The sequence below is a fragment of the Tenrec ecaudatus genome, chromosome 9, assembly GCF_050624435.1.
Source record: "Tenrec ecaudatus isolate mTenEca1 chromosome 9, mTenEca1.hap1, whole genome shotgun sequence".
In the NCBI taxonomy this organism is placed as follows: domain Eukaryota; kingdom Metazoa; phylum Chordata; class Mammalia; order Afrosoricida; family Tenrecidae; genus Tenrec; species Tenrec ecaudatus.
This window is the reverse complement of record NC_134538.1, coordinates 91,186,066-91,211,490: the sequence shown is the minus strand read 5'-3', so window position 1 is coordinate 91,211,490 and position 25,425 is coordinate 91,186,066.

Sequence of the window (25,425 nt, the reverse complement as noted above, 5' to 3'; positions counted from 1 at the left end):
CAGCCTGTGCGATCACTAGATGCCAAAGGGACCAGGTATAAGGCATCATGCAAAAAAAAAAAGATTGATAGATATATGTATATATATGTGTGTGTATATATGTATTTATATGTGTATATATATATGTATATATATGTATATATATATATATATACCATATTGAATGAAGGGGGAAGTTCAGAGTGGAGACCCAAGGTCCAAGTATCGGCCAATGGAGATCCCCTCATAGAGGGGTTTAGGAGAGGAGATGGGTTAATTAGGGTGCGAGATAGTACCGATGAAGAACACAGCTTTCCCCCAGATCCTGGATGCTTCCTCCCCCCAACTACCATGATCCGAATTCTACCTTGCAGGGCTGGATAGGGCAGAGGTTGTACACTGGTACATATGAGGGCTGGAGGCACAGGGAATCCAGGGTGGATGATACCTTCAGGACCAAGGGTGTGAGGGGCGATGCTGGGAGAGTGGAGGGAGGGTGGGTTGGCAAGGGGGAACTGATTACAAGGATCCACATGTGACCTCCTCCCTGGGAGAGGGATGGCAGGGAAGGGGGGGAGGGAGGGAGACTCCGGATAGGGCAAGATATGACAAAATAACGATGTATAAATTACCAAGGGCACATGAGGGAGTGGGGAGCGGGGAGGGAGGGGGAAAAAAAAGAGGACCTGATGCAAAGGGCCTAAGTGGAGAGCAAATGCTTTGAGAATGATTGGGGCAGGGAATGTATGGATGTGCTTTATACAATTGATGTATGTATAGGTATGGATTGTGATAAGAGTTATATGAGTCCCTAATAAAATGTAAAAAAAGAAAAAAAAAGAAAGAAAATTATTAGGACAAAGAATGTACAGATGTGCTTTATACAATTGATATATGTACATGTATGGATTGTGGTAAGAGTTGTATGAGCCCCTCATAAAATGTTAAAAAAAAACCCAAACCCCAAACCAAACCCAAGGCCATCAAGTTGTTTCTAACTCATAGTGACCCTACAGGACTCATGGGAACTGCCCCTTGGGCTTCCAGTCTTCACAGAAGCAGCCATGTATTCACATGTCCCACAGTGGAGGGCTTTACCCATGGAATCACGAGGGACCCTTCATTTTAGGCAAGCATCCCCTTTTTTGGTATGCATTTCTTTGTTTTCATGCAAGAGGCAAACTAGATGGAATTTTATTTTCTAAGTGAAATGTAACATAAAAGATTTTATTAAATTTCTTTATTACTGAGCTAAAAGATGTTCAAACTGAATCGAAAAGCATTTATGGCATATAATTAATATATCATAAACTTAATAGTTCAAGTATAAAGTTGTGCAATTCTCACGGAAATCAATGTAATATTTTCTTCTTTCTTGTAGTTATTGTTGTGAACTCCCATTTCCCCCCAACCTCCCATGCCATGTTCTTAGGAAATTATTAATCTAGTTACTGTCTCTACAGGTTTACCAATTTGGATTTCATATACAGAAAAAATATATACAAACAAACCAAGAAGCAATAACAAAAGTTCGCCAACAACAATGACAAAATAAAACAGAGACACACCTCAATAAAAGGAAAGCAGAATATTTTAAACACTGAAAAAAATTAAGATGAGTTGAAAAGAAGAGCAAATGATTACGTTTTGCATTCTAACCAACCTGCATCTTCCATAATACAATATGTAATGCCTGATAGCAAGCCTCTGCATTTCTCTGGACCATCGGCAGAGACTTCATTCTAAAGGGACCCTGCAAATGGATTTGGACTTCCACTATCACTCATAGCCTTCTGAAAACTGGGTGTTCAGAATTTAAGCACGATGTCATGCTCTGCTCTGGATTTGGGTTTTATTTTATATAATCCTTGGATCATACACGTTGCTGTACTTCTTCTTTGTGGATGACTTAGTCGATGTTTAACCTTGATGGATCTTGTTTTTGACACAAGCCTTTAAGACCCCAGGTGCTATATTTTAAGATAGCCAGGCAACATCTGATTTCTTGACCACATTTTTTTATAGCATTCACATCTTGAGTGACCTCTCTATGAGGGTGAATATAGAATAGGACCATGTCATACTGACAAATTATTCTTTGATTAGGACTAAAATAAGTTTGAACCCAGAGTCCATTAATATATTTATGGTTTCTATATGTCCTGGTTCATTTCAGAGGAACCATTATCATTTAATTGGAGAACATTATAAATCATCCCAATGGGGCATCAGTAGTTTAGCCAGTCGTCGAATTTTAAACACTGTCGAGAACAGGAAATTATACATGTATAGGCCAGTTTCTTAGACCATAAATTGTGAATTGTTGACTTGTATAGATTGAAAGATTAAGTGACTAGACACTATTTACACAAAGAGTAAGGACAAGGGATAGGGCAAAACTTTCAATAATATTTATTCACAATGGCGAACTATGCCTGCTAGACTAACACATGTCATAAACAATCAGACAGCATGAAAATAGTAAATTTATGATAGCCCCAGCCGCCATACATTGGGGCCCCTCTAAAGAAGAGAAATGAACCAAAATCCAAGGATTACCAACTTCATAACCTTGAGATAGCAGCCATCCCTTCTCACTGGAAGGCATTTGCACATTAAGTCCAAGGGAGTATTTTAGTTCCTTAAATATGCGACAGGTGAATTTAAGGTAAAGTTTAGTTATCTTAATGGAGTTTAAACATCGGATCCTTCTTGCATGGCCCGTGAAGGGAGTTGTGCACCTAGAAAGGGCAGAGGGTAAGGACCCAGTTGTCTACAGCGCGTGGGTCACTAAGGTCTGGATAGAAACCAGGTACAAATTGTCTAATGGGCAGTCTGCATAAACAATGTTAAGTAGTATTGCCAGTGGCAGGTTTCCCCACCTGGTTTATGCACCAACAGAAATGTAATCACCTTCTCTAAGATAAACATCCCCTACCCCTTTCCTTGAATTTCTAGTGGGGTTTGCTCATCATTCTTGTAGGAGTGTATGTTGACTTGAGATGACAATATTATATGAAAGAAATGGATTGGTCTTTTCCCTCTCCTCCATCCTGAGAAAATGGCCCTAACTGAGATGAGGCCTTCTCTCTCAAAGGATTTGTAAAGATGAACAAAGGGGTGGTAGATGGTGCATGGATGCTCGGCAGGTTCACTGCCCTGATGCTTGGGTGACTGGAATAGATCAATTGACCTGAAAAGAGAAACCTGCCTTTGTCTTGGTCCACACCTGTACAGTAGTGGACTCATGCAATATTTGTCCTTTTTACTAACTTAATTTACCATGATCGTTTCCAGGTCCTTCCATGCCATGAGGTATTTTGTGGTCTCTTCATTTTTTAAGAATTTCTTTTTGGGGGGATGCTTAGTATTTCATAGTGTGTATGTACCAGAGTTTCTTTATCCATCCTTCTATTGATGGATATTTGGACCATTTCCAATTTTTTGCTACTGCGAACTGTGCTGCAGGGAACACGAAAGAGGATATGCTTGTTCGTGTTCCATTTCTCACTTCTTTGGAATAAAGGCCCAGCAGAGGTATTGTTGGTTCACATGGTGGTTCCATTTCCAGTGGCTTTAGGTAAGGCCATATCACTTTACCTAATAGTTGTGCACGCAACCCTGCCTTTTAAAGTATCTTGTTGTTGTTGTTAAGAATATACAGGGGAACAGAGGTTACTATCACTTTGATCAGCTGGGATTCATTTTCATTGAAACTTCAGAAGCTTAGACTGCAGCCAAGGGGTAGATGGCTGTGGAGCTGAGGAGAATCAACAGACGCCCCGGGAAAAAATGTAGGGAGATTCCAGGGAAGCTCAGAGTAAAAATATTCTGGTCTGATGTGAAGAACTAAAAGTCTCAAGCAGGGCTTGGTCCAGCAAAAATATATTGGTTAAAAAATTTGTTTAATCTACATAAGAATCTTTGTTTAAACTTTTAAAAAACTTTGTTTAAAACACATAAGAAACTTTGACCTGTTTCAATGCATTTGTCTTTTTTCTCCTGTGTATTGTGGTCCCATTATCTCCATTTAATGACTTATATAGTCATCTGTCTTTAATTCACCTACCATTCTACTATTTTAAAATATGGAATTATACTGTGCTGAAAGAAAGAGTCTGGGCTTCATATTGATCCTTGAGTTTCAGCCTGCTTTTTCCACCACTATCTGAGCGGTCTTGGTTAAATTGAATTGATCATCTGTGACTCAGTCTCCTCATTTGTTAGATGATGTCATAAAGCACCTGCTATGGGTTTCTACAACATAAAAGATACTAGAAGTAGTAGTTGCTTGTATTACCATGATTGATGTTTCTAAAATGAGGTTTTGTTGTTGTTTGGTGCTGGTGAGTTAGTTTCTGACTCATGGCAGCATCATGCACAATGGAACTATGCATCCCCGAAAAAAGAAATTAAAAAAAAAAGAAAAAACCACAAAATACTTCATGGCATGGAAGGACCTGGAAACCATCATGGTAAATGAAGTTAGTAACAAAGGACAAATATTGTATGAGTCTACTACTATAAATTGACCAGAAATTGAATTTGTCTCTCATATGGAGAGAATTTTACCACTGAATATTGAAGATGAGGCTAAGTTGATTTTAAAAAATTAATGAGATTTTTCATAGATACAAGGGAATAAAATAAAATCTAAATCAGTCCAGTACTCTAATTTCGCATACTTATTTCAAATAAATTACATCTTCAGTCTCTAGCTGTTCTGTATTTTATTGAATTAAACAATTAAGCTCTTTGGGATTTGAGTGAAATTTTCCAGAGTTAATTTATCTAAAAGTTATTAACTTGGAGATGAGCCATGTTCTCTATTCTTTATCACTTAGTTGGAAATTGCTTGAACTATGTTTGGCCTCCTATTGTTTTGCTAATTCTATGGTGTTGGTGTTTGTATGTGCCTGCATGGTGTCTGGTGGTGGGAAGGAAAGTTCTGGTGGTGGGGAGGAAAGTTGTTTCTTTTTCAGAAATTTATACTGACATTAATTGAAAATTGTGTATAGGTTTAAAATTTCTAACAGTCAGTTCTTATATAACGCTGTATCACAGGTTGGAGAAGTATAGTTTTAATTTTTAGAGAAAATATTAATTTATTTTAATTTGTGTTAACTAATTTCAGGGAATAGTCATTTTACTTTTATAAAATCATAAACCATTACAACCCCCACCCTTGATAATTTAGTACTATTTCAAAATGTGCATACCCTTGCTGATACATGTTTCTGCTACATTCTTGTCCTATGCCAGTGGGCAAGTCCAGGCATAAAAGGCAGAAGTCCAGTGGAAAGTACCGGAACGAAGGGAGGAATAGTTGCGTCATTGCCCATACTACCAAATACTTTCTTGGAATCTGCTGTGTGGATAAGATGATATCCTGCCCACATGTATGTAACCTTTGTCTTTCTGCAAACTCAACCTGATTCTACAGACACACCAACATTTGTAAACCTAAAAAATATTGTTGCCTCAAGTTTTACTAGATTTGTTTTTTTAAATTATCATGCTAGTTTTCAATATTTTTAAGCTGTCCCACATCAAATAGCATTTATGAATGTTGGCTTTTCAGCACCAATTTGTAGGGAAGTCATTTGCAAGAAGAAAAAATGTGAATACAATGAATCTCATGGAATTTGAGCTATGGAAATGAAGCAAGATTCATCTTTAACTTGCATGGAACTTTTACCTCATTTTGTTTTAAGTAGCTTCCCAACTCTATGGTGAACTACAACTGCTTTGCTCAGGTTGTCTTTGACCCTGACATGTTAATCATCACTTTGACTTGTCATGTTATATTTGATCCCTGGCTTTTGATCTAATCGACCCATTTCTCTGTGAAAATCATTGCCACTGGCTTTCATGACACCACTCTTAAATTTCCTTTAACATTTTCCCCATATATCTTTTTCATCCTCCTTTATTTCTTTTGGGTATTTCGTAATTATAAAGAAACAAATCCTTCCTTTATCTTCTTCCCTTTTCCTTCTATATTCATTCTCTAGGCAACTTTAAAATCAAATTCTTTAAAATCAAATTATCATGTATATACTGTTCAATCAGAACGTTTCATCTCTAGTCCTGCATACCTGCTCCGTGCCCAGTGAAACCTGTTTTATGGATATTTTAATCTTAAAATATCCCCAACACAATATACACATTTACTTTCTTAGAACGACTTCTCTGCCTAGATTTCCCGTCTCAGGGGCATGCCTGTATATCATTGGACCCACACAAGCGTGTTTAAGTTAGACTGTGTCACCGCTTCTCTTCTCAGGGCCTTTGTTCCCGCTCACTCTCTGCTTGGACCCTTTTCAAGGTCTTCTCCAGGCCACTCGTGGTCCCGCACAGCTCACATCAAAAACACTTTCCTCACGGGAGCTTCCCAAGTTCATTATTTGCTTGTTCTTAAACAAGATGTCATGAAGTGATACACACACTTGAATCACTTATAATCAGTCACTCTATGTCTCCCTTGTCAATGCTTTTGAAGAGCACGGGGTCCAGGGATTCTCTTTATTATGGTTTCATATTCTATCTTTGGCACCAAGCACAATTCCTGGCACATGATATGTTCTCAATAAATCATCTTGGAAAATGAATGAGGGACTTTTTCTTGATGACTCCTGTGCTCTCCAATTATGATCTGTCACAGTGTCCCATTGCTTCTTGAAAATCACATCTATTTTATAACGGCTCCTTCGTCATCACCACTCTCAGTGATATGCCTTGGAGGAGGCCCTTAGTATCCCTTGCCTGAAATCAGCCTCAATTATATGCACCAAACGATCAGTAGTTGTGATAGATAAGGCTTTGTATAAATTTGGCTGGGCCAGGGCTCTCAGGGGTTTGGCAGTTACCCCCACGCATACTACTATTGAGTCAATTCTGACGCATAGTAACCTTAAAAAGGGTCTCTGAATTGGGGGATCATGATAGCGGGGGTGGGGGGACAGACAGTATAGGAACTGGAAACACAGGGAATCCAGGACAGATAATCCCTTGAGGACCAGTGGTGAGAGTAGAGATACTGGGAGGGTGGGGTGGAAAGGGGAACCAATTACAAGGATCTACATATAACCTCCTCCCTGGGGGATGGACAACAGAAAAGTGGGTGAAGGGAGAAGTCAGACAGTGCAAGATATGACAAAATAATAATTTATAAATTATCAAGGGATAATCAGGGAGGGAGGGGGAAATGGAGGAACTGATACCAAGGGCTCAAGTAGAAACCAAATGTTTTGAGAATGATGAGGGCAACAAATGTACCAATGTGTTTGACACAATGGATGAATGTATGGATTGTGGTAAGAGTTGTGTGAGCCCCCCAAAAAATGATTTTAAAAAAAGGGTCTCTGAAACTACAAATCTTTCTGGAAGCAGATAGCCTAGTTTTTCTACTGCAGAACTGCTGGTGGGTTTGAATCTACAATTCTGTGGCTAGCAGGCCAATTCAGACTCAGCAGTGTCACCAGAGCATAGTAATCTCCCATGATAACATCTAACACAATGTAATTGCATCAGTAATGACATCTGTTGTTAGTGGCCATTCGGTTCCAAAGAAATTTCCTCAAGGATGTGGCCCGCTTGCAGGAGAAGTGGACACTGCAGCAGCTTGCTTGCTTTGGGTTGGCTCTGGTGTCTGCATCTGACAGCTTGCCTCTGGTTCTTTGGACTTGAGCCAACAGCCTGCTGGTTTGCCGGCCACTGCTGGGTAACTCAGCAGCTTACCACCTGACCTGCTGACCTTAGGAGCATTTCCCTCTGTTGTCCTGCTGCTGATCTCCGTTTCATCACCCTCACAGCGACACGAGTCGGGAGAAACATTTAGCCTAACCTCGGACGCATGGATTTAGAACCCGACTGGACAAGGAATCTGTCTGCTTCTACAACTGCATGAGTCATTTTCTTGATATAAATTACTCTTTTTATATGTGTGTCCACCTTTTGTCTGCCAGTTTGTCATACTGTCATGGCTTGTGTGTTGCTGTGATTCGGGAGTTATACCTGGGGTATTTCACATGCCAGCAGGTGTAACTACAATGAACGGATTTCAGCAGAACTTCCAGAATAAGAACAGACTATGAAAGAAGGACCAGGCTTTCCACTTTGGAGAAATTAGCCACTGGAAACCTTCAGAACAGCAGTAGAACATTTCTGAGCTCATGCCAAGGAATGAGTCTCTCAGGTCAGAAGACACTCAAAATGTGACCAAGGAAGAACTGCCTTGTCAAAGTAGAGTCAACCATAATGGTGTGGCTGGAGGAAAGCTTTTGGGACCAAAGTCTTCAGGACCTGCACAAAGTATCCCAGCCAAGTCCAACTCAAGCCCAATACTAGTCCATAAGTCTCTCTTCAGAGTCACAGAGCCACATGCTAGGGGAGCAGACTACAAGAAGATCACAGGCTGGTTTGTGCAGAGCCATGTGGATCCAAGATCGGTGGAACCGTGGCAGGATGCCCATGGCTCTCAGGGTCACGGACAGAGTCCCAGAGAGCAGCAAGGCATGGGGACAGAAAGAGGGGAAGTTCCCAGTTGCTCCCAGTTATTAGAAGGCCACACCCCTAAGGAGACATCATCAGGCTGTGATCTGATGATTGGATTCTTCCAGTCCACTTTCATACATCTTCAAGTTGACACAAAATTATTTAACTTTTACAAAATATATAAAGTATGGATCTAGGCAAACTGGATATCATAAAAAATGAAATGGAATTTATACAGATTAGTATCCTAGGTGTTATTGAGCTGAAATGAACTGGTATTAGCCATTGTGAACCAGAAAATCATGGTTAACTATAGTAGGAAAGACAGATTCAAGAGGAAGAGGGGCACATTCATTCTCAAAAAGAGCATTTCGAGATCTGTGTTGAAGCACGATGTCTGTGATAGGATAATGTCTGTCTGTGTACAAGGGGTTGCAGGCAATACAAGTATTATTCCAACTTGTCCATAAACTACTAAAGTTAGGGATGCAGAAGTAAAAGAATTTTAATGTCTTCAGTTTGAAATTAATCTAACATGCAATTAAGATGTATTGGTAACTCTCAGTGATTGGAATTCAAAAGCTGGAAACAAAGAAGAAAAAACAATAGTTGAAATATATGGTCTTGGTGTTAGAAATGAAGCTGACGGGTCTGCCAGACCAATGACTTCTCCATTGCAGAGTTGATTAGGAAACTTCTCCGATGGAATACACAGAAATGCTATTGACTACATTCGTGGGAATTGATCATGAAGAAGCTCAATACCAGTGGCTAAAGTCAGTCCAGAGGCCAACTCTGAAACATACCATCATTTGCTCATGTGTAAATTTGGATGGAAGTTGAAGAAAATGAAAACAAATCCATGCGAGCCAACATACGACCTAGAGTTTATCCCACCCAAATTTCAAGAACATCTCATGAACAGATTGGACCCAGAGAACACTAACGGCAGAGGCCTGATGAGCTGTGGGATCATCAAGAACATCATCCACGACAAAAGTAAAAGGTTTGTTAAGAAAGCAAAGAAAGAAGAGATCAAAGTAGATGGCAATGATTGGTCTGTCTCAATAACACGTCCAAAATATGTGAGATAAAATCTCACCTTGCTGGCTTTTATGGAGCAACCTGGCTGTATTTATTCTGGCAGTCCATGCAATATTCTTTGCCAACACCAAACTCCAAATGTGTCAGTTTTTCTTTGGTAAGCTGAAACAGTTTGACCATCTGTCATTTATTGAGATATCAATCTTTAATCTGTTTAGTCTTTCTTCCATTTGTTTCTAAAAGCAAAGCGGGAAGTGGAATCCGTTTCAGGATTTAGGTGATTATGAGATGAAAGAAAACCCTTTGCTCGGGACAGCCAGAGGTTTCCTTCCCGAGAGCCCCGAGAGAAGCTGTCCCTTTGATCGTCCTTCCAGAGGAGATGGGGCACACGTGTGGGCAACGTTCCCTCGCCTAGCTACTAGCACACTTCCCATGTCGCTGTCCTTAACACGTCCTTAAGATAGTCTGTAGCTTTCAATTCAGTAAAAGAAATTCCTTTAGGACTCAGAAAAACACAGATTTGTTGGTGTTCCAATGATCTATGAAAACACATTCGTAATTTCTTATATTTATACATGAAAAATTTAAAAAATTACTTTGGAAAAATGTTAATAGAGAATTATACAGTAAATATGAATGCATTGCGGAGCGAGAGCTTTCTATAATCTAAGACAATTATACAAAGATTTTGGAGATCATATAAAGATATCAAGATGTCCTATCAAAAAACCAAGCAGAAGAGAGCTGGTAGCATTGATGATCATATAACCTGACTGGACAACAGAGCTGTATCTCAGTGGATATATCAGAATGAGCACCACATGCCAATAAAGCATTAAAAATTAAAATTGCACAACAACATATACTATATATAAAATAATAAACCAGACAGAAGCCCTGGTGGCATAGTGGCTACTCGCATTGGCTGCTGATCACAGGGCTGCTAGTTCAAAACCACCACTCACTCTGTGGGAAAAGCATGGGGCTTTCCATGCCATAAGGAGGTACAGTCTAGAAACCCCGCAGGGGCAGTTCTGCCCTGTCCTGCTGGGTAGCTGAGAGTCAGCATAGACTTGATCTCAGTGAGTTTGGTTTGGGTTTGGTTTATCAAAAAGCCAAAGGTGATCCGTAAATAATAAACTCCAAAAATTTTGACTCCACTATAAAATTTCTCTGCATCATATGGATGCATGATCAATATATTAGCCTGATTATATATATTGATTTAGTTCAACAAAGTGGCCTATTTTGTCCTGATCATACACTTTTATATCCTAATCATTCTTCACAATCCTGTGGAGACCCATCCCCTTTTACATTTTCTTTCCTCTCTTTTAAGCAATATGTTACAAGGCATTTCTCTGTACTTTATGCTGAAGTTATTTGTATCATTTTCACTATTCCATAATAAAATATAATCCAATAATGTAATTCTTTGTAACATATGCCTTATACTGTAATGGCTCTCTGGTGGTGTAGTGGTTACATATTGGGCTGCAATCCACCTGGTCAGCAGTTCAAAACCACTAGCCGCTCTCTGGGAAAAAGACTGGGCTTTCTCCTTCCATAAACAGTGAACAGTCTCAGAAACTCACAGGGGTCACTGACAGCGCTGATTTCGGGAAGTGACTGGCATTCTACCGTAATTTATAGTTATAGACAGAGCATAAGGCGCAGCCTCGTGTGCTCTCTCTGTAAACACGGGGATTCTCTTTAAACATGTGTTTGAGGAAAGATCCATGGTAGTGTAATGGTTGAGCACTTAGCTTCTAACTCAAAGGTTGCTGGTTTGAATCCACCTAGCAGCTTCTCTGGAGAAAATTCTGATGATCTGCTCCTGTAAAGGAAATGTGCGATGGGGCTATTCTTTCTCACACAGGATTCAATAGCACTTAATAACATGATGAATATACCTGGGTGACACAGAGTCACTCCAGATCGAAAAAGCCTTAAAGGATCCGGACCAGGATGATAGACTTTTATTGAAATATCAAATGATTTCAATACTTCTCCAGAAGACCTCTGCTTGGATATGTAACTGAATTTCTGTGTCAAATAATGACCATTGATGTAATTTTTACTTCTGTAGCGATTCAGGTTTTATCCAATATCATTTTTATGACTCTCAATTTTATATAAATCATTTATCTAAAAATAAGCTACTATATTTGAGTTGTGAGCATTGAAACTTAATTTCTATAGCCTAGGTTCAGTGTACACACACACACACACACACACACACACGCTGCAAGGAGTCATCACTGCCCGCAGCAGGAATCTCCATCTCTGTCCTGGAATTTAGCTCATCATAGAGATTACAATTATATGTAATGAAGATGCTAACTGTTCTAGCATGGAAACCCCAAAACCTCATTTATGATAATGGCATTTGACTTTTCTTCTTCCTCTCACTTTTAATAATACCACAGTGCTGATGCATATGATGTAATTAGCATAAGCAGTCTTCAGATATGCTTGATTGTAACAGAAAGCATAGATTAGTACTTTAATTATTATTGTTTTTCCAGTCTTTGGCTTTGGGAGCCAGGCCAAATAGATATCTGGTTCTTCCACTGCTCATCAATGTATGGTAACTCTGTGTGTTTTAAGATTAATTTTGTGACTAAATTTTCTTGTCTTGATGAGTAGAGTATTTTTCCTTTCTAGTATTTGTTGGAATGGATTGGCGTATTTCTGAGAGCACTAAAGAATAAAAAACAGAAAGGGGCAACTGAAAAAAATACATTTTCCCGTTTTATTCCTCCTCCTTAGGTAGCTAATGGAAAATTGAGTTAAAACCATGTTCCATTTCCCATTCGTGAATTATTCAGGTGATGTGAAAGACCAGACACAGACAGCATGGGAGAAGGACCTCCAAAGAAATATTAGCTCAAGGAGGTTTTGCTGTAATTCCAAGCTAATGAGCCATATTGGAGCTGCATGCGATAAAGACTCTGTCCCTGCTGTATGGATGTAGGATAACAAAAGGTACTGTTTTTACATAGAATTGCACGGAGAAGTCCTTCAGGCAGAGCCACACTGAGGAGGACCTGGACTTAAATACAGCCTTCGGTACTTTAGGGAATCACTGAGGTAAATTTGTGGTGACCTATACCTTGACTGATTGGTCTAATGTTGGGGCGAATTCATTAACTGTAGTCCTACTTCCTCTTCCTATTAAAATGAGTAATATGCCTTTCACAGGAGATGTTGTTTTGGCCCGGAGAGTAAATCTGATTCTCTAGGTCTATATACATTGGCTCGAAGGTTAAATATTGAGGAGCCCTATTACCTGGAGATAACTATCTTCTACTTCTAATTGCTTGGGACTTTGATAGTTTCTAAAATTCTTAAGATTTTATAGAATGCTCTTCTGAATTAATCTTTGTTCCTGGATTTTGTCATATCTAATAAAGTGCTGTGAATTATGTCAGAATTACCAGAATCTTCTTTTGTGATGCATATAACCTCATTTATTAAAATGAATAATCTGATAACATTGCTTGGGAATTTTCAAGAAATGTGTCTATGGGTGTGTCCATTTGCGTGTATGTGTGTGCTTTTCTTCTCGTGCCTTTAAGAGATTCTTGGCGGCCGTGGAGCAGAGAGATGAATAGGCATGTAGAGCAGTATTGACTTTGAAAATAAATAGAATAAAAGGAGGAAATGTACAGTGTAAAGTATATGATAATTAAACTCTAAATTTTAATTTTTTTATTAAACTGGAAAATCATAAAACAGGTATATTAATAATAATAACATCATACTGATTTCAATAAGTATACTAAAAAGACACATTTCCTATATATCCCTTAAGTTAAATATCAATTATATCCTGAATACTTGGTATATCATGAGATGTGAACTTACTTGTAATGGACCATACTGATATAATATTGGAATTAGCATATTAAAAATAGGTCACACGTTGCAAACCATGTATTTTGGTGTCTTAAATAAATTTGGACTCTTCTGTTAACAGTCATGAAATTGTAGTGGCTACCTGAAGGTCTATAAAAAGAGAGGAACAAAAGAAAAGAGCAAAGAGGATGTTGAAGAGACTCTGAAATTTGCTTCTAAACATAAAGTAACTAAGGAAAATGGAAGAAAAGAAGTCAAAGAACTGAAAAGAAAACTTTAAAGGGCAGCCTGAAAAGACACAGCAAAATATTATTGTTAAATGTGAAAATACTTAGAATTAGAAAACCAAAAAGGAAGGACACACAGCATGTCTTAAACTGAAAGAATAATAGAAAAAACTTCAAGCCTTGAGTTGAAATATTGAAAGATCCTCTGAACAAAATATCGAATATTGTGAACTTTATCAAAAGAAGATGGGAAGGAGTCACTGTACCAGAAAGTCACTGTACCAGAAAGAACGAGCTGACATTAAGCTATTTTAGGAGGTAGCATGTGAACAGGAACAGGTGGCACTGCAGGAAGAAGCTCGAGGTGCATTGAAGACATTAGCCAAAAACAAGGCTCCGGGCACTGATTGAAAACCAACTGAAATAGATCAACAAGTTGATACTGCAAGCACTCACTTGTCTATGACAGGACATTTGGAAGACTGCTAAGTGGCCAACCGACTGGAAGAGATCCATTTTTATACCCATTCCAAAGGAAATCGACCCAACTGAATGCTCAAATTATAGAACATGATTGTCAATGATACCTGCGAGTAAAATTTTGTTGAAGACCATCCTACAATGGTCCCATTTGTACATTAACATATACTGCCAGGGCTTCACTCTGAATGCAGAAAAGGGCATGGAGCAGGCAATCTCATTCCTGATATCAGATTTATCTTGGCTGAAAGAAGAAAATAGCATACAAATGTTCCCTTGTTTTTTATTGACCAGGCGAAGGCATTGGACAGGGTAGATCATAACAAACCATCGATAGTTTTGAGAAGAGTGGACATTACAGAACGGGTCACTGTGCTCATGCAGAACTTGTACATAGGTCGAGGCAACTGGGGGACTAGAACAAGGGAATAATGTATGGTTTGAAATCAGGAAAAGTGTGTGTCAGGGTTGTAGGCTCTCACTGTGTGTATTCAATCTGCATGGCGAGCAAACCATCAGAGAAGCTGCATTATATGAAGAAGAATGCTGCAGCAGGACTGGAAGAAGATTTATTAACAGCCTGTTCCATGCAAGTGACACGTATTCCTTGCTGAAAGTGAGGAGGACTTGAAGATCAAGGATTGCAGCCTGCAATATGGATTACAAATCAATATAAAACGGACGATTGGTCCATACAATTAGACCAAGAGGAAATGTCATGATAAACTGAGAAAAGATTGAAATCGTTGAGGATTTTGTCCAGCTTGGATCCACAAACAATGCTCATGGAAGCAGCAGTCAGGATATCAATTGATTCACTGCATTGGGTAAGTCTGCTACTCCTCTTTGGAGTATTTAAAAGCAGGATGGATACTTTAAGAACTAAGAGTCCCTTGATTCAAGCCCTGGTCTTTTCAACCATGCACTATGCAGGTGAAAATTGGACATTGCATAAGGAAGACAAAAGAAATATGAATGCATTTGAATTATGGCGCTGACAAAGAATGTGGGGAGTACTCTGGACTGCCAAGGGCACAAACAAATCTGTCTTGGAAGCAGTGCAGCTGGAAGACTCCTTGGAAGCAAGGATGGGGAGGTTGGTCTCATGTAATTTGTCCATGTTGTCAGGAGAGACCAGTCCCTGGAAAAGGACATTATGGTTGGTAAAGAGGCCCCCCAAAAGAGGAAGGCCCTCAACAAGAAAGCTTACTATATTGGTGTCAACAAGGTGCTCAAATATAGGAAAATTGGGAGAACGGTGCAGGACTGGGAAGTGTTTTGTGCTGTTGTTCACAGAGCCGCCATGGGTCTGAAAGGACTCCTAGCACCGAATGACCACAAGAACCTGAAACTTTTTGTTTTGAAGGCTTCTGGACTACAGTTAGATTAGGAACCTGATGTTTATGATTTATTCCTTATGTTCACATAGAGCCAGAACATTATATAATCATGACTAACATATAATCATGACTAACAGAGAATCTGCTTAGCAGAGTTTAAAACAAGCAGAATAGCACATTATGCATTAGTTTCCTGTTGTTGTGGTAACAAATTATTATACTCTAAGAAGTTTCAAACAATATACATTTGTTGTCTTACATTTCTGCAGAGTAGAAATCTTCAATAACCTCGCTGGGCTAGAATCATGGCGTCCAGAGGGCTGGGTTCTGCCTGGAAGCTGTGTTTGTAGCCTACACTTTCACAGACCCTAGAAGAGGTCCGCCTTCTTTGGCTCATGACACTTCCTATTCTTTGAAAGCCAGCAGTTTGGCACCTTCTTTCCTCTCTGAAGTTGGTCTTCATCCCACACGTTCTCTTTGACTTGAGCCCTCCTGACCCCTCCGCGAAAGATTCATGAGGTTATATTGGGCCCATCTAGATAATACAAGGTTTCCGTCTAAAACTCTTAATTTAATCACACCTGCCTGGTCCTTTTTACCTTGTAGGGTAACCTATTCATCAATTCTTTGGGACATACACATTTGAGAGGAGAGGAGCATCATTCAGTCTATCACACATAAGACTAACAGTAGGTAAAAATTCTTGAGAGGGTACAGCAATATCAGAGTGTAGCAATTCATTTTGCCACCAGCGTCCCAAGTTTCTTTCATCTTTTCACTCTCTAGTCTTGAAGGGTGTGGCCTATTGTCCAGGGATTGCAGATAGCTGCCACGGCAAGAGATACAGAATTTCCATTTAAGGTATGAAAAAGAAAAGTATAAAATCAAGTCCATTTCTTGAATTCAGGAAGTGAGATCATCCTTTTGTAATAGTACCTTGACCTTCTAGGCCAGCACTTTCTCACTGGAGAACTTATAGCTGCAGGGGAGAATGAGAGATTAGGTATTTAATTTTTAAAGCTCTGTTTTTGAGAATCTTCTTAGATTGGTTATGGTTATTCAGTGAACAATCAAATAATGCTTCTCCTGTAAGAAAAGTCATGCAAGTTAGAATAGATGAGGAGAAATTTTCTTAGTTCATAAGGTAGTGGAGAAACCAAGACTCTAGAAAATTTCTCTCAAACTCATTCATATTTATAAACTGCAAAACAAAACAAAAAAACCCCAACTCATTACCATTGAATTAATTAGGACTCATATTAACCATATATGACAGTGTATAACTGTCTCTGTGGGTTTCTGAGACTGTAACTTTTCATAGGAGTAGGAAATCTCATCTTTCTTCAGCAGAAGAACTGGTGTTTTGAACTGCTGATCTTGGGATAAGCAGCCCAGCATATAACCCACTATATTACCAGGGATCCATATATATATTTATGGAATTTTTACTGATTTCTAAACATTTGTCTGATTGATAGGCCTACAAACATATTATTGAAGAAAAATACTCCTTCATTCTATCATTCTGAATCTCTCCTAAAAGACATTTTCCTTCAGGGACCTGGGAAGGAGGACTTTTTAAATTGGATTAGTAGCATTCTGTTGTTTCAAACTGAAACAGAACCCACTGGCCTACATTAACTAATGCTTTATAATCTACACCATATATTTTGTGGTCATTGGTGAAATTTTAGAGCTAACTCAGGACAGGAAATAACATTGAAATTCTTTCTGTTTCAGCTCTGTTTAGAAATAGATGTAGTCTGAGATAATAAAACCAGTATGATTTTTCTCTATTGGAGTAAATAATCCCTGTAAAGCTGAGGTCTGCAAAGAAAAGCCAAAAGGAACTTTTTGGTCGGTTAGAGCAGGCATTTCCTGTCCATTCAATATTTCAAAGAGATCTTAGATCTAACTCATTTTCCTTCAGCAAATTTCTTGTTAATGAATGACTCTTACAAACTTTAATCCCATTTACCAAAACACCGATGCAATTTATACTTCATATCAAATCATTCCGACTGAGGTAAGCTTAGGGAATTTGGTCATTTGTAGAGGACTCTTTTCCCATAACCAAGTCTCTAAATAGAATTATCAAGTCTATCAAATGTTAATTTGTCAAGAAAAACCAAATAGCTAATAAGGATAATTAGATTTATATTGTAAATAGAATGTTATCCTGATGGCTTCCATGTCTCCAAAAGGAAATATGACTGACTGAAGGCAAGTCTTAATCAACCCAAATCGAGAATCCGTTTCCCTTCAAGATACGGCGGAATCTTGTTCTCCAGAAGGCTTGGGGAAATGCATCTTCAGTTTTCCGTGGGATCTAAAGATAACCACAAAGAGAGCCCTGGCTCTGGCCCGCGAGTCCGCACCTGTGCCCTGACTCCCTGAGAAAGCACAAGGTACTAGAGGAAGGTAACTAACTGTCTGGCTTTCTCATGTATCTGGCAAAGGAGAGAGCTGAGAACACAGTGTTCCCGCACAAGGGCAGATGCCAGCCCACTGGGAGGACTTCCCAGATTTCCATCTCATCTAATGGATGATATTTCTATGATTTCTTCAAAAGAGTGGGCATGAATAATGTTAAGGTAGAAACTCGGAGTGCCTGATGCCTTTCTGAACTTCCAGGACTCTGAGGGCAATCTCTTATCTCCTCCACCACCGATGTTGCTTGTCTAACATTGTTGCTCTTGCTGCCATCCAGTCAACCTCTGATAGGCATTGCAAAGCGTATGCCTCACAGAATCCGAGAGCTGTCATTCAAAAGGTTTGTGTTGGTAGATTTTCAGAAGGAGAATCCCAGACCTTCCTTCCTAGGCTGACAGCTCCACTGAAACCGATTCAGCATCAAGGCACCTCCAAGCTTCCATCGGCAGACGCATGCCGGCTGCCTGGAGGTGTGCTGGCTGGGCACTGACCGACCCTTCCTGCACGCGGTTGTGAGAATCTTAGCATTACCCGTCACAGCCTTTCCTATGTCATTGACCAAGTGGGTTATACTTTTCACATATTGGGATGAGGCACCACTCTGAGTTGTTTTGTGAAAACCAGCTTTTGTTTTGACATGGTTAGGGAAGCTATTTACATTTTAGGTCTAGGGCTGTAAATATGTCATTAGCATACAATGTTCCAAAGGGGACAGGAAGAGAAAATTTTTTGTATTAAAAAAAGGGATTAGAGAAGGAAATATGCTGACACTACGTCTGTTTCTCAGGAAAACTCAGCAATCTTCTCTTGCTCCCCTTCCTCGGCCCCTACGGTCTCATGACTGCCCATGGGAAGGGGGACCTTCTGAGCCACTTCCCCTTTCTCTCTTTTCAATGGAAATAGCTCCGAACTGGAAGAAGTTTACATAGCGGCAAACTTACAGTCTCAATCAACTAGGCCGGAAGCTCAGCAAGTTGTTTTGAACCTTGTTGAATTGAAAAGGAATGGAAGGTGTTCCACGCACTCTTCCGGAACCCTGGCACTTCTTCTGTTTTCTGACACCACATCTGACACCCAGTCTGCACTTTATGTTGGCTCCCATCCTTTGCGTCAGTTGCTCTGTTGTTAATGGATGTCAGGCCAGCGTTTTAAGTCTAAAAACAGATAATTTTTCTTTTTTGTTCACTCTTAATGGCTGTTTCATTTATACAATTCACCTGACATAGAATGTATCTTTTTAAAGGGTATAACCCCGCTTTTTAAATATTTCAGATGTGAATCACAGTTCTTATTTCTGTAGGATATTTACTAGATGCGTAACTGCTGGATCAGGTGATATTTGGTGTACAACGTTCTGAGGAAGAACCTTACCCTTTTCCCCAGCAGTCGCACCTTTTTATTGTCCCATCAGCAGTATGAGACGGTTCCAGTCTCTCCACATCCTTATTAACGTTTGCTGGTTTCTAGTTACATGAACTTTACGTTTAATACTCAGATGAGATGGTATCTCACCCTTGTTTTAATTTTCATCTCCCTCATGGCTAATGATTTCTTCACTTGCTGGTGGGACATTTGAATGTCTTCTTTGGTGAAGTGTCCGCTTATGCCCATATTTCAGTTGGATTGCTTGCTTCTTTGTTGTTGGAGTATTGAAATTTTATATACATTTAGACGTTTGTCCCCTGTCAGCTATGTTGCCGCCAAAACTGTTTTCTCAGTTTACCGATTCTCTTTTTATGGTATTCTGATGCAGATCAGTGTCTCAGTGTTAGAGGATCTAGTCATCTAGCTTGGCTTTCGCTCTTTGTGTATTTTCAGCTGTTTTCTAGGCTACTTATGCCATGTAGCAGGGCACCGAATTTTGTTGCTATTTTTTTCTTTGATTGTCTTTACCGTTTTAATTTTTACAATTAGGTCTTTAATCCATTTTGAGTTGTTTTTTATGTATGCTATGATATATGGTTCCTTTTTCATTTTTATGCAAATGAACACCCAGTTTTACCTGAACATCCAGTTTTATCTAACTGTTTATTTGTTAGATGATTTCTTCCTTGCTTAATTGGGCTTCAGCCCTTTGTCAAAAATTCAGGTGAACAGAATGTCAGTAAGTGCAAGAACTCTATCATGTCCATCGTTAATGGTACATGGTTTAACTGGGATAGCTTTCCTTGTCATATAAAATTGGTGATTAGTTTTCTCTCTCAACAGAACAGCGAAGAAATCTGGATTGGATTGCAGATAATTTTGTACAGTATTGACATTTTCACAATATTATATTTTCTTATCTATAAGCATGGTATGTTATTTCATTATGTAGGTCTTTTGATTTCTTATAGTACTGTTTGCAGTTTTCTTTGTATATGAAGGGGTACCCCCAAAACACTGGAATTTTTTTTCAAAGCGATGTATTTAAATTTTTACAAAACAAACTTATGACCTTCAAAGTCTTCTCCATTACACTTAATACATTTGTCAAATCTGTGATTCCATTCCTGGAAACAGTTTTTCAAACTCATCTGTCTGATGGCTGACAGCACTTCCCTCGTTTATTTCTTCACCTCGTCTACGTCGTCAAATCACTGTCCTTTCGTGTCCCTCTTCATTCATGGAAACAAAAAGAAGTCACACAGACTGAGGAGGTCAGCTGTGTGGGGCAAGAAAGGTATGCTGTTTGTGCCCCAAACTGGCACACTGAGATGGCTGCATGAGTAGGTGCGTTGTTGTGATGATAAAACCAGTCCCCTGTCCACCACAAACGAGGCATTTTTGTTGCACACTGTTACGCAACCTTTTCAGAACCTCTAAATAGAAAGCTTGATTAACAGTCTGATCTGGTGGAATGAATTACAAATGCACTAATCCCCTCACATCAAAAAAAATAAGTAATCATTTTTTGGGGAGGTACCCCCTTGTAGATCTTTTTTTTTCTGGTTAAATTTTCTCCTAAATACTTCATCTTTTGGGTGATTATTGCAACTGATATTGTTTTCTTTGGTTCCTTTTCTGAGTTGTCTTCATTGATGTGATTGGTTTTGTACATTGATCTCATACCACGTCACTTTGCTGAAGTCTTCTATTAGCTCCCGCAGTTTTCTTGTTTAGTCTTTGGAGTTTTCTATGTATAGGATTATATTATCTATCAGTACAGATCATTTGACTTCTGACTAATTTGGATGCCTTTTCTTTTCCCTTTTTGTCTCATTACACTGGCTATGGATGACTTCCAAATAAGCTCGAATAAACCAAACCAAACTCACCGCCATCAACTCAATTCGTACTCATAGTAACCTTGTGGAATAGGTATAGCTGCTTCTGTGAATTTCAGAGACTGTAACTTTTCACAGGAGTAGAATGCCTCATTTTTCTCCTATGGAGTTGCCGGTGGTTTCGTACTGTGCAGCTCATGGTTGTCAGTCCATCATGTAACTGGTAGGCCAACAGGGTTCCATCACAAGCAACATGGATGAATATAAATAGTAACTTGAGTAAGAGTGATGATAAACAGCATCCTTGTCTGGTTCCTGGTAACAAGCAGAATGTTTTCAGTTTTTCTCCTTTGAAAATAATATTGGTCATTTGTTTTGTGTGTATGTCCTTAATTATGTTGAGAAAATTTCCTTCTGTTCTTATTTTACTGAATGTTTTTTAACAGTACTATGATGATAGATTTTGTCATATGCTTTTTATGCACTGAGACAATCATGTGGTTCTTTCCCTTTATTTTATTTATTACAGTACGTTGAATCAGCCTTGCATACCGTGTATGAGTCTCACTTGGTCATGGCATATTATATTTCTGGAATGTTTATGAACTCTTTTGACAAGGATTTTGTCGAAAAACTAAGTTTATGATGGATAGTTGTCTATAATTTTATTTTTTAGTACTGCCTTTGCCTGGTTTTGATATCAGGACTATGGCGACTTCATAGAACAAGCTTGGGAGGGTTTCATCTTTCTCGATGTTACGGAGTAGTTTACATAGAATTGGTTGCAGAGTTTGCTAGGATTTGCCAATAAAGTCATCAGGCCAAAACGTTTTATATTGCTTGTTTTTAAATGGCCCATTTTGTTGCTTCTTTTATTACGCTTCTGTTCACACTGTCTATTTCAATCTGTTTGGGTAGGTGATGTGTTTCTGTATACGTATCCATGTCTTCCAGGTTTTAAATTGTCTCGGCATACACGTCTTCATAGTATTACTTTTTCATCCTTCAAATTTCAGTTGGTTCTGTTGTGACATCATCCGTTTCATTACTTATTTGCATTATTTGCATATTTTCCTTTATTAAATGGCTAGTGGCTTGTTAATTTTATTAATCCTTTCAAAACACCAGCATCTAGTCTTTTTGGTGGTTTCTATTGTTTTTCCTTTTTGTTCCTTTTATTTCTGGTTGAATCTGTATTGTTTTATTGGTTCTGTTGACTCTAGGTTCTTTATGTTGTTCCTTTCTAATGGCTGGATATGCTGCCTGAAGTTGTTGCATTTGGTTCTTTCTTCTTTTTTGACGAGTGCTTTCATTGCTATGAATTATCATCCAAGCACAGATTTACCCAAAGATATGCTATGATTTTATTCATGCTACATTCGAGGAATTTTTTTAATTGTATATTTTAGTCCTTCTATAATCCAGTGGTTTAAAAGCATGGCAATACTATGATTCATGCACTTAACTTTCCTCTTGATTTTCTTGTTATTGATTTCTAAGTTTATAGCATTGTGCTCTGAAAAGATGTGTTGAAGTATTTCAGTGCCTTTAAATTTATTGACGGTTGCTCTGTGGCCGAATGCACATTGTATTCTGGAAAAAATTCCATGTGTGCAGGAAAAGAATGTATATCGTGCTGTCTGAGGGTGGAGTTTTCTGTGTACATCTACAAGATTAAGTTGGCGGGATGTGCTGTTTAGATTTTCTGAGTCTCTATTGAGTTTATTTTAAGTTGTTCTCTACTTCATTGAGAGTGGTGCACTAAGGTCTCCACATGTTACTATTTTCTGTTCCAGTTTGATTTACATACTTCATTGGGTGTGTAGCTATTTATTATGCTCATGTCCTCTTGTTGGATCGACCCTTTAATCATTATTTAATGTCCTTCTTTGTCTTTTCTGCTGGGTTTCTGCCTTAAAGTCTGTTTCATCCAAAATTAATATTGATACCCCTGTGCTTTCTTGGCTACCGTTTGCTTGATAATGTTTTTATGCCTTTTGATTTTAGCTTATTCTTTAATTTATGTCTAAGTTATATCACTTGTAGACATTATATTAATGAGTCATGTTCTCTTATCTATTCTTACATCGCCTCTTGGGTGATGAGTTTAATTAATTACATTCAGCACAGTTACGGATTGATATAAATTTACTGTGGTCATTTGACTGGGTGTGTGTGTGTGTGCTTGTGTGTTGCTGATGATTTCTTTGTTTTAGATATTTTTTGGTGCTGAGGTTTTGTTTGTTTGTTTTTACAGATTTTCATATCATTTCCTTCATTTCTGTTGGTTTAGTCTTTACTATGTTAGGCTAGAGAAAAAAGCTAGTGACTCTTTTTCCCCAAACCACTTGCCTGGGGCATAATCCAGACATCATAGCACTTGATAGTTCAGTCACATCAGGCAGCGTTATACTATCGCTACCATCAGGAGTTTGAAAACATTTTCTTCCTTCTTGTACAGGACTCCTTGGTGTCAGCTCCCATGACCTCCCCAACCTCTGCTGCCATCCTCCCCTGAACCTCTAAGGCAATTATTATCTCGAGCGATTCACGCATCCTAGGTATCGTGTACCACAAACATCGAAAAATACATAAGAGAGTCAATAAGGCTACAAACAACAACAAAATAAACAGGAGAAGAACAAAAAACAAACCAGAAAATATTAAAAATGAGGGGAGTAGGGGCAGAGACCCCAAATCTATCTGTAGACAATGGGACGCCCCCTCACAGGGGTGTCACAAGGAAGGGATGAGTCAACCAGGGTGCAGAGTAGCACTGATGAAACACACAATATTCCTCTGGTTTCTTGAGGCTTCCTCAGCCCCCACCATCATGACTCCAGTCCTGCCTTTCACTGCGGGACTGTAGTATGTACACTGGTACAGGTAAGAACTCACTACACACGAAATCCAGGTCAGACCAACCCCTCAGGAACAGAAATGGGAGTAGCAATACCATGGGGGTAGAACAAAGGTGGGGAGAGAAGGGGGAACTGACTGCAATGATCGAAACATAATCACACACACACACACACACACACACACACTCTCAGGGGAACAGACAACAGAAACCATGGGAAAGGGAGACAGAGGTCAGTGTAAGATATGAAAATAATAATCATTTATAATTTATCGAGGGGTCACAAGGATGGGAGAGGGGGAAGGAGGGGGAAAAACGGAGCTGATACCAAGGGCTCAAATAGAAATAATCTTTAGAAAATAATGATGGCAACATCTAGAACTATGTTTGATACAATTGCTGTATAGATTGCTAAAAGAGCTATGGAGCCCCAATAAAATGATCTTAAAAAAAGATTTATAGTCTCAGAAATCCTAAGGAGCAATTCTACTCTGAGATGGGGCCACTGTACGTCAATATGAATTCAGTGGCACTGGCTTTGGTTTATAGTCTTGGAGAAGAGAGGATGTTAGATTCCCTCATGTCCCCTACGTTTTATATAATCAAAAAGCATGTAATCAGACACACTTGTAACCTGAGAGTTTTAGACAGAATCTTCCTGGTGTTTGAAGAAGCAGAAGATATTTACACGAAGCTTACTGAGCTGTCGGTGGGCAGACAGTCATTGACTTACTGCATCTGTATGAAGATATACATCGTTCTGGAAAACCTGTGACTAACATTCGCTGTGAATGTTGTAATATTATTGTGATAGAATAACATTGTACGAGGGGAAACTGATCACAATGATCTACATATAACTCCCTTCCAGGAGGACGGACAACAGAAAAGTAGGTGAAGGGAGACATCAGTCAGTGTAAGATATGAAAAATAATACTAATTTATAAATTATTAAGGGTTTATGAGGGAGGGAGAGTGGGCTAGGGAGGGGGAAATGAGGAGCTGATACTGAGGGCTCAAGCAGAAAGAAAATATTCTGAAAATGATGATGGCGACAAATGTACAAATGTGCTTGACACAATGGATGGATGTATGGATTTTGATAAGAGTTGTATGAGCTCCAATAAATTATTTTTAAAAATAGTAAAATAAGAAACACATGCACAAAATAATAATGATATTTTAATAAAAATTGTAATACACTAACATATTATTGTAATAAAAAACCTGTGAATATTATTGTAAAATTTCCCTGGAAACAAACAAAATAAATAAAGAGAAAAACCAGAAAGAAAATTCTCAGAATAATTTCTCATAGAGCTTTTTGGAATTTCTAAATGAAATAGCTATATATTAGGAAACCAGACATTCTTTGAGTGCAAGAGAAAAGCAAACCCAGTTTTCACAGGTTACTTCCTCAGGACAATGAATGGAATGCCATTGATTCAAAAAGAAAGCATTTGTCTGCATCAGTTCCCCACTGCCCAGCCCTTCCCGGG